The 11,349-nt window shown below is 41.3% G+C and overlaps 1 long non-coding RNA gene across 1 annotated transcript; it reads right to left on the bottom strand.

The window, feature by feature from the left end:
• Positions 1 to 1,811: 1,811 nt before the first annotated feature.
• On the bottom strand, positions 1,812 to 8,255 carry LOC140704485 (uncharacterized). Its single transcript, XR_013541880.1, has 2 exons — positions 8,178 to 8,255; positions 1,812 to 1,846 (listed from the first exon to the last, which is right to left on the bottom strand). It is a non-coding gene; the product is annotated as an uncharacterized LOC140704485 (long non-coding RNA).
• Positions 8,256 to 11,349: the final 3,094 nt, after the last annotated feature.

Raw genomic sequence — 11,349 nt, 5'->3', positions numbered from 1 at the left:
GTTCACAAATGAACAGCAACCTTGTTTGTTTCTTACTGCTGCTATAGATGAGCAGGCTTGGAGGGGGGGGCATTCCTTCCAATAATAAAAATCCACAACAACCACTCTTTCTTTTTCTCCAGTGCTCAGGAAAGGAGTCTCCACAGAGTACAATAACTATAGGAGCATTGTCTTTATTTCCTGTGCAAGCAAAGTTGTGCTCAGGATTTTGCAACAAAAACTTTTACCCTGTATTGAGCAAAAAATGCCCAATGTTTAAACTATGTGCAGAAAAGAAAGGGGCACTAGAGACCATATTGCAAGTACACAGTGACTACTAGAGGACACCAAAGAATTTCAGAAGAAAGTCAGTCTTGTGCTTTGTAAATTAGAGGAAAGCATTTATCTTTGTAGATAATGAAAAGGTATTAATGATTGTGAAAGAAATAGACACTTCAACATTTGATTTTCTTGATGTGTGACCTACGCCCTGGAAAAGCAGCAATGGTTAAAACCAATATTAAGAAATACAATTATTTTCTATCGGCAAAGATGTCAGACAAGAGTGCATTTTATCACTATATCTGCTAAGTCTATATGCAGAACATATCATACAGAGAGCTGGACTGGATTTAGATAAAGGAGGAATGAGCATTGGTGAAACCTTAATAATTTAAAATATGCTATATTACTAGCAAAAAGCAGCAATTATTATAAATTATTCCTGATTAAGGTGAAAGAAGAGGTTGCAATAACAAACTGCAGCTGGGTATTAAGGACACAAAAACAATAACTACAGAAGAAGTGCATAACTTTAATGTTGACAATGGCCAAATCTTGTTGTAGGCCCATTAAACAAATGGGGATTCCATGATTATGCTAAAGTAAGTCACAGTTAGAGAAGTCCCATCAAATCATAGAATAATGGAGTTTGAATGAGCCTATAATGCTATCGTGTCCAACCCCCTGCTCAATGCAGGAATCCACGTTAAAGTCTATCTCACAGAGGGCTATCTAATTTTCTCTTCAATGTCTGCAGCATTGGAGTGCTCACCACCTTCTGAAGTAATTGGTTCTGTTGTCATACTGCTCCAATATTTAGGATGTTTTCCCTGATATTCAACTGAAATCTGGCTTCCAGTAACTTGAACCCATTATTACATGTCAGGCACTCTGGGATGACCAAGAACAGATCATCTCTGCTCTCTGCTGTAGAAACAGAGATCTAGGTTCTCGCCCTCCCATGACTGTCAACAAATGAACCAACAAACCATATGGTGTTGATGCACCTCACTATCCAATACTGTGTCCAGGGAGCTGATGATATTTCAAAGAGGCCAGCTTTATAAAAGGTTTTATTCCCTACCCCTCATAGTGACACACTTGCATCATCTTCACAAGCTCACCTTCGCAATGCTCCCCCTCCTTCCCAGATGCAAGGTGGCAGGAGTTTGAAAGCATAATTCCATCATTTTCATTTTTACCACCTTCCTAATAATCTGTAATGTGATACTGTATTTGCCTTCTTCCTTTCCGCTGCACACTAGGCTGACATTTTTCAATGAGCTATCCACTATGACTAAAAATCCGTTTCCTAGTTAATTAATCATCACCAACTATCTGAAGTTAGGGTTTATGTTATTTTATTTTGCAAGCCTCTATACATTTATTTTCCCTGGAAAAGACCCTGATGTTGGGAAAGTCTGAGGGCAAGAGGAGAAAGGGGATGACAGAGAATGAGATGGTTGGACAGTGTCATCGAAGCCACCAACATGAATTTGACACAACTCTGGGAGGCAGTGGAAGACAGGAGGGCCTGGCGTGCTCTGGTCCATGGGGTCATGAAGAGTCGGACACGACTAAACGACTAAACAACAACAACATACAGTACATTTATTTAGATCAAACTTCATGTTATTTTGTTGCCTATTCACTTAGTTTGGAAGAGATATTTTTCATATGCTGGTTTTGTTTTCTCATTATTGGCAATTTGGTACTATCCACAAACTTGGGCCTTCCATTTTGGTAACAGTTTGTTTTTATTTTTATATTTTAAACGCTTATCAAAGCAAACTTTTCAAGCATATAAAAGAACAAGATTCTCTCAATAAGTCTTTCAGAAGCAGACATGCTGCTAACCTTACTCGGGAGTCTTTGGTGAGAGGTTTTATCAGAAGTTTCTGAAATGTGGCTCATCACGGAACAAAGGGAAGGCAATTAGGCTTCAGAGAAAGTACAAAGAAGAGTGGACAACAGATGTCTGAGCCAACAGAGCCTCAGGCAATGCCTTGAGAACTCTTTTTATTAACTTAACACAATTACATAGAATGTTCTGAGAATTCAGATAGGATAGGTAAAAGTAAAGGTTCCTCTTGACATTTAGTCCAGTTGTGTCCGACTCTAGGGCACGGTGCTCATCCCAGTTTCCAAGCCATAGAGCCAGCATTTGTCCATAGACAATTTCTGTGGTCATGTGGCCAGCGCGACTAGACACGGAATGCCATTATCTTCCCACCATAGTGGTACCCATTTATCTACTCGCATTTACATGCTTTCGAACTGCCACGTTGGCAAGAGCTGGGACAAATGACGGGAGCTCACTCCGTCACGTGGATTCAATCCTACGACTGCTGGTATTCTGAACCTGCAGCACAGAGGCTTCTGCAATTTAACTCGCAGTGCCACCACGTCCTTGTTCAGATAGCATACTAGTTACCTAATCGCCACTAGGATTGGCTGGAGAAACTCTTTGATCTAATGCTCTAACTTTAAACAAAAGGGCAGGATGAGAGGTTACCCTGCCTACTGGGAGCTGCCGCTCTCTGCCAGGAGTGTGTGCACTCACTGAAACAGAATGCAGCTAACAACCTTGGGCAGAAGTTTCCCACACTGAAAGTCCTAGTATATAGCGATTTTGGTCCAAGAGTAGGTCACCCTCAGAGTAGATGCATTGACATCACTGTTTCGATTCAACCAGAGCTCTTACTTCCTTGCTGACTAATGATTCAAATTCCCATTCTTGTTGGCCTCTGCAATGTGGAGAAAGGAACTCCTGTCTGTCTGTTGGATGTTCAGTTTCTATTTCTTTTTCCAAGTAAGTACTGCCTCAGAGATTACTGTAGCTTAATTAGGTGATGGCCACATTGATATTAAACGTTGGAAATATTTTGGGTTTGTAATGGGCTGATTGACATTTGTTTCCCATCGATTACTCAACACAAAGGGAAATGCAAATCAGAACAGAATCCCCCCCCAGATCCATCACTTTTCCCCTCTGCCACAGGGGCTTCCATGTCTGTTAAAAAAAAACAACCCAGATCCATTTGCATCAATTTAGACTGGATGATCACTTGATCTGAAGCAGAAAAGAAAGTATGAGCTGCATGTGCTCACAAATAGGTGCTTTGGGGGAAGATGAGCCTCACAGACATACAAAGCAGAAAAGTTGCTGTACCAGGACATACACTCTTCGGTAAAGCCTCTCTTTGTGGGCAAGACTCTTTCTCCTCTTCCTTTTTGACAGCTTCCTCTCTCTCCATGGGCAAGACCCCTCTTTTTAAAAAATAGCTTCATAATGGAGCTTCTCTCTCTTTTTTAAAAAAATCTGACAAAATTAGGAAATTGAGGGGGGGGGGGAAAGCCTTTTACAGCTTGTTAAGACAGATTCTTGTAACCATATCACTTCCATGGCTTCTACAGAGCTGCAAATAAGCAACAAGCAAGGGCTTTTTCTCCTGTCACCCTTTGTGGCCACTTAAATGGAACACATTTGAATACCCTGGCACAACTTCACAGCAAACAAATGTGAGTGAATTTGTATTTCTCTTGCTGTGTAGTCGTGCCCTTCAACAGGGATTCTTTAGACTGAGCCTGGCATCTAAGTTTGTCACCTGCTTCTTATTTCATTGAATCTTAACATTAAATAAGATTGCTTCTTGAAATAAGAACACATAGCTACCCCCACTCTAGTCTAACAAATTCTCATATGAATTCAGGCCTCAGAATGATTGTCTAAGATTGACCATGCTAGCTGGGCCTCAAAGGGTGCTGTGATACACAATATAGGCTCCTCGGGTTGGCAAGCCACACAGAGTTTTTGAAGTGCAAGGACTGATACAATACTCAGAATTTGTCCTTCTGCTTTTATATTGTGAGGTATTGTGTGTACTGAAATCCAAAGTCCAGCTCAAACCATTGAAATATATGAAACACACAACCCATGTGCCAATTTGGCTGCAGTAGCCCACACTTTTAGGTAGTCTGCTCCAACATGAGTATCTCACCAAAGAGATGTGCTGCTCTTTTCCCACATGAGGGAATATGTGCTGATAACCACAGGCAGAGACTTGAAAATACCATGAAACTGTCCCCAAATCCACTTGGTTTACCAGGCCTCCTCTGTGGTGGAGTTTTCTCAGAAACATCGCATCCATGTGGCTAGAATAAAACCACATAGAAACTGCTTTGGAGATGCTGAGCCTCATTTAATAATAATAATCTTAGAATTGCAAAGCTCATTTTCAACCACATATCTGTTGTAACATGGAAACATTCTCTGTAGCACTAGAATCTTGCACATCTCATGTACATACCACGTCTCTGCAAAATATCCCATGGCTTCTACAAGTTCAAGAATGTGAAGTTCTTAATGCTTTTCTACTGGGCCAGGTGCAGGATTTCGCAGTAGAAGGCAAGGGAATGAGGATCATTAAATGTCTGAATTATAAACTCAACAGGGGTCAGCACAGACCACTACATGAAAAGCATCTCAGCTACTAAGCCCCCTTCTCCTCATGCTCACTAATATACATGCATGTTAAGGAAGCTCCCTTTTCGCCTGGTATAACGTGTAAACTGACATTTAAAGGCATAATACAGTTTAATTTTATGAGAAGTAAAATGGACAATGGTCATAGATGCCAAACCAAATTACAACAGTCCTGAGGTTTAAAAAGAAAGAGAAAGAAACAGAAGAGGGCTTGATGATACACTGTCATCTTAAAAACACACACAAAATGCATTTGCCTTATGAGAACTATAATTTTATGAGTGAAGAATTAGAGTGGTCAGGTTACTACCCAGCTTAAATGTACATCTGGAATACATATTATTGTTTCCATTAGAAAGATTAGCTCTTGAACACTGAAGAAATGGCTCTTTTAGATATACCACAGATAAGAATACAGACGGAGCCCTTATGTTATCCTCCATGCACGTGAGAGACAATCTTTTTCACAAAGTAGGAATGGAGCACGTGAGTCCATGCTCCAATATTTTTGATAATGACTAATGTATCTGGAATGGGTCCTCTGTACCATATGGTAGAGAGTTGATATTTTAAACTAAGAATATGTTGATGGTGCTGGATTAACAGCACACCAATGTAATTTTTTATGTGACTGTGTCACCACCAGCAATCATATACAGTGGACCTTCAAATTGCAGAATTAATCCATATTGGAACTGTGGCTGCAGGTCAAAAAGTCTGTAGGTTGAGGTTCCATTGACCTACAATGCATTGAAAACCGATTAATCCGTATCCGTCTGTCTTTGTTCCATTTTGGATTTTTTTCCAGTCTGTAGGTCGATTCTCCGGCTGCAGCTCGAACCTAAATTTTGCAGCCAGAGAAGTCTGTAACTCGAAAAGTCTGTAAGTGGAGCCGTCTGTAAGTCACGGATCCACTGTACTCCCCTAGACTTGAAACATCATTGTCTATTCCCCACACATAAAATGTCCGGGGACTTCAAAAGGAACAGCTGAGAGCTGCCACCATTGCTTTCCAGAGTATCCTACCTGAGGTAGTCACCTCAGTCCACAGCTAGGAAGTAAGTGGTTTTCATGAATTACTTTTGAAACAAGTTATCTGGAAGTTAAATCATGGCAACTGGTCTTCTACAGTCTGAGGAGTGTTGGTAGGAGACCCCCGTTATATCCTTCACATTATTTTCACTCCCCCTGGTCCGAATAGGCTCTTTAGATGGACAAAGGAGGGGGGTGTTTGAGTGGAAATCCCACTTCGGCAGTCCTTCTCCACCCATTGTCATGGGTCCTTAATAGTCCTTAAATTGGTTTTTCTGGTGTGTGTGGTCCTAATCTTCCAGGGGCCTGATGAAAGGGTAGCATGATAAATAGGAGACAGATTTTATCTACATAAGGCCTCCACCCCTGCTGAATGAAGGATTTTTATATGCACATGTATGCCCCCCACCCCACCCCTGAAACAAGTTGTATTTTTCAGTAACAATCTGGAATAAAGTTACCTCTTTTTTGCCTGCAATGGCTATGGCTGCTATGTATAACTTTTCAACAGAACAAAGAAGAGTGTTGCTTGTTATTGGTGGGGTGTGTGCAGCTTGAGGAATAAAGGAGGAAAGGGAGTTACACAGGCTCCCTATGTGGAGAGAGATGAGAACTATGGAAGGTGGAAAGCAGCAGTGGGGGATGAGACAGCAAGGAGATGCAAACACCCGTGCACTGCCTCTCTCCCTCATCTCTCGCTTTCCCAATCCTGCGGAGTGCTGGGTGATGCTTCAAGCCCACAGACTTCCCCTTTCTCCATCTCCCCAACCCTTCGTTCTAAACCACTCTGGAAGGAACCCCACAGCCTGTGCAGAATGGAACAAGACTCTGGGAGAATGGAGAGGCAACATGAAAGGCAGCTGGGAGGAAATGCAAACACACACACAAACACACACACACATCCTCTCCCTCCCCCCCCCTCTCTCTCATTTCTCTTACTCAAGCTTGGGCTGGGCTATATGCCCTCTGGTGATGCTTCAAGCATCAGTCTGGAACCTCCTCCTTAAATAAGCCACAGCCACCAGGTGCACCAGGTGCACCCCCCACCTGTGTTTTGTGCAGGGGTACAGGAGCAGTTAAGGGATGTGGTGGCACTGCGGGCTAAACCGCAGAAGCCTGTGCTGTAAGGTCAGAAGACCAGCAATGGAAAGTTCGAATCCACGTGACGGAGTGAGCACCCGTCGCTTGTCCCAGCTCTCGCCAACCTAGCGGTTCGAAAGCATGCAAATGCAAGTAGATAAATAGGGACCACCTCGGTGGGAAGGTAACAGCGTTCTGTGTCTAAGTCGCACTGGCCATGTGACCACGGAAGATTGTCTTCGGACAAAACGGCTTGGAAGCGGGGATGAGCACCGCCCCCTAGAGTCGAACACGACTGGACAAAAATTGTCAAGGGGAACCTTTACCTTTACCTTACAGGAGCAGTTGGCCATCCCTCCCCTTCTCCAATCACCTGCTTTGCCTGGGCAGAATGGAGGAACTTTTGGGATATGTGAAATCAGCAAAACTTGGGAAAACATATTTTCATCACAGTCTCTAAAGTCTACAACTGGCTGGAATTGGCCTAATAATATATTGGGAAGATCCAGAAACAAGGTCCTTTCACATGAGTTGTTCAATGTACAGTATTTGGTCTTTGCACATATACTGTCTTTGAACATGGAAGCCTTGTTTAGGAGGAGGGCCTTCTGCAATTCTTCCAGCCAACCTGGGCATAATGTTTAATTCTTGATTCTCTTCCTATTGAAAATGCTCAGGAAGGTGCCACGTGGATGTAGTTCCATAGGAAGGCATATAATTATGGCAGCTCAATATGCTCCCTAAACAAATATTCATCAGAAATGTCCATCATAGATTTCCAGACAACCTAGCAGTTTCAGTGTGTTAAACTACAAGCAGACTGTGTGTGTGGGGGGGGGTATAGTTCAGAGCATCTGGGAAGAATTTGCCAAGAGAAGCTGTTTCTTTGCAATGTGCTTTTCAGAGGACTTCCAATAAATAGTCATAAACAGAACTGGCCACTTGAGGGACAGGTGAGCATTTTCATGTATTTTCCTGGCTGCACCAGTGTCCGTAATGGCAATGCTTAAGCAAAGGGCAAGTGACCCAGATGCTTTTGCAGGAGGCATGTAAACTGTAATGGCAACAATCTGTTACTGATCCAAAGTTGTGTGTACCAGAAGGAGTTCATTTTAAAAAGTAATTGTCCAAACTCTGGCTCACTCTAGTTAACAGTACGGCCAGCCTTGTTCAGGAAAAATGGTTTGACAATGAGGGGAAACCAAGGGAGGTGAGAAGTGCAGAAGCCCTCCCTTTCAAGGGCAAGGAACACTTCATCTGTGTATTCCGAACTGCATTGTATCCTGGGTTTTGCACATGTATTGACAACAAGACTAACCTTATTGGATTACGAGCAGATCAGCTTCTGCTTCTGGCCATTTAACAGAGTGTTTTTTTTTAAAGGAGGCTGCTTCTGAAAAACAAAACAAAAGCCAGGTAATTGTTGTGAAAGCAGACACTGAAAAAGCTTGAAGAGCAGCTTGAAGAGAGCTATACCTTTTAGTATTCAAGCACCACAAGTCTCAGATAGACCCTCATTGTGATACTGATTTTTATTTTATTTTCCTGTAGTATAAATGTTAACATTGGGTACAACCTGAGTAGAAAGCTGAGTCATCATACAGGCCATTAGTTTTATCTGCAATAAAGGTTACAGTCTAGCAGTAACCCCCCCAGGCCCATATGGTTTCACATCTGAGTTGTTTTAAGCTGTCTAAGTAACAACTTGAAACAACCTTCATTTCTCCATATGCTTATGGGTGTGTAGGTTTCCTTGTACAAAGCAACCCCTGCCAACCTTTGAAGAGGATGAATCTGCCTTTGATCTGCAGAGAAAGAAGTGTCCCCGTCTTCTCGGTAATACAGCTCTACTTCTTTCACAAGTACCTCATCAAGAACATTATTTATGGTTACAATATATTACAGACCACCATCAGGCCAGAAACAACAGAATGTATTGCTATGCATATGCTAGAGAACTTTAAAAGGGGCTTAAGCTTATCAGGCCTGTATTCTGGAAGGCCTTCATGGCGGGGATCTGATGGTTGTTGTGGGTTTTTCGTGCTCTTTGACCGTGTTCTGAAGGTTGTTCTTCCTGACGTTTCGCCAGTCTCTGTGGCCGGCATCTTCAGAGGACTTCCTACTCCAGTCCTCTGAAGATGTTGCCGGCCACAGAGACTGGCGAAACATTAGGAAGAACAACCTTCAGAACACGGTCAAAGAGCACGAAAAACCCACAACAACCACCTTATCAGGCCTGTTTGGAAAGGAACTCAGAACAGAGAAACATGGAATGATTTTAAGGAAAATTAAATTAAAAGGATAGAAATAAGCATCCGTCCCTGTTGTCTTCCCAGATTTTATCATACCTATGAAAAGCTCTTCTTGTTATTGCTTAAACCCATGTAGGAAGGGTATCATTATGCAGATCTATTTGCCAGAACAAAGTGAAAGTGAGCAGAGGGTTGATCTTGTTCTCTAGGTGACTTGCAATAGACTGACAAGGGATGCTTGACAAGAGAACAGCTTTCCTACTGTTACAGATGAGGTTGGTAGAAGCCCTAATCTACAGCCACTAAGCCATAGGTTTCAACATATATGTGCAGGAAACCATAGTGTATCGATCCCGCAATTGGTAATTGGCATTGCTACATAGCCAACATATTGCATGTGGCTCTAGTCTCCAAGTTACCAGCTGGTTCCAACTAATCAAACTCATGTTCTAGAAATGAACATAAAAACAGACAAAGTAAACCACATAGTCTAAATCATGTCCATGTCTGCAACAGAGTGCAGATAAGCTTCAGATTTAATGCCCCTCTTCAAAACTCTGGAACCTCTAAGAGCCAAACTGAAATAGATCCATAGTTCAATGTATTCTCAAAGGCTTTCACAGCCAGGACCCGATGGTTGTTGTAGGTTTTTTGGGCTGTTTGGCTGTGTTCTGGAGGTTTTTCCCCCTAATGTTTTCCCATTCTTTGTGGCTGGCATCTTCAGAGGACACACACTACACCAGAACACAGACAGAGTTCTAACTCCTGTCCTCTGAAGATGCCGGCCACAGAGACTGGCAAAATGTTAGGAAGAAAAACCTTAAGAACATGGCCAAACAGCCCGAAAAACCTACAACAACCATCAGATCCATAGTTTGTTTATTTTTTTTTCTCATTCCTTTTTGAGAATTAGACTCAAGACAAGATAGTTGACATAGTGGTGGGAGGGGCAGGAAGTGTGTTAAGCACTTCTCTCAAGTTGCTGATTTCACACCCTTCTGTACAAAAGGTGCTGATTGCCTGATATATAATAGCATTCTTTTTCTAGTTCAGCAGGTCCACTGAGTTTGTGAAGATTTTCTGGACAATATTTATTAAGAACGCAAACTGAACATGGAGAACTATTAATACAATTGTGTGACGAAAAAGAAAAAAGCTTTACAGAGCAAAGGACAGCCTGAATATTGACAACACCAATGGCAAAAGTCAAGATGGTCTACGGAATACCCTCTTGTATTCTTTAGCATTCACAGAGTGACACCAAGCAAGGGTAATCTTGCCTAGAGTGGTCTTAAGTGACTAGATAGGCGGGATATTAAATAAATAAATAAATAAATAAATAAATAAATAAATAAATAAATAAATAAATAAATAAATAAATAAATAAATAAGCAAACAAACAAACAAACAAACAAATAAATAAATAAATAAATAAATAAATAAATAAATAAATAAATAAATAAATAAATAAGCAAACAAACAAACAAACAAACAAATAAATAAATAAATAAATAAATAAATAAATAAATAAATAAATAAATCTCTTTTTTATCAGTTAACCACTTCTCATCCAAATACAAAGCAATTGCCACGGCTGTTTTTTGACGTGTGAAAGGCAGGCAAAGAACAGATTGTTACAGCTGATCATTCAAACTACAATACATGGGGAAAATGAGCAGGAAGGAGAAGAACGTGTTGGCCAAAGAACTATGGAGACTGGCTTAGATGCAGCACATCATCATTATTTAGAAATGTCAGATCCAAAATAATATTCAATCTCTGGTAGGTAAAGGAGATTTTCTGAACAGACCAGTGCAGGTACCTGAAGACTTCTATAATGAAAAACATATGAATTCTTTAAAACTATCACTTTTGCAACTCTTTGTAACTCCAAGTTAACACTGTATATTATGTTTCTTTACAAGCATGATTTGCTTGTAAAGTAGGCAAATTTCCAAATGTTGCAGATATCTCAGCCTTGAAACTGAAGCAGAGTAAAGTGTTTCATCTGTTATGCTGAACATGACTATACGTGGGAGCAGAGTTGCACCTCCTGTCCTGTTCTCTATCAGTATTTGGCATCACAAGGTAAAGGAGATACCTGTACAAGTGTTTAATTGTGAGTTTTTCATGCGACTGGGGTCTTTGATTTGGCTGGGTCCTGGACTGAGCATACAGAGCTTACATCTGTACCACATTTGCTCATTGGCATTTTCAATGGCTTAACCTGAATGGACA

The sequence above is a fragment of the Pogona vitticeps genome, chromosome 2 (genome assembly GCF_051106095.1).
Source record: "Pogona vitticeps strain Pit_001003342236 chromosome 2, PviZW2.1, whole genome shotgun sequence".
In the NCBI taxonomy this organism is placed as follows: Eukaryota; Metazoa; Chordata; class Lepidosauria; order Squamata; family Agamidae; genus Pogona; species Pogona vitticeps.
The sequence above is the reverse complement of the archived record's forward strand: the minus strand, read 5'-3'. Positions and strand labels throughout refer to the sequence as shown.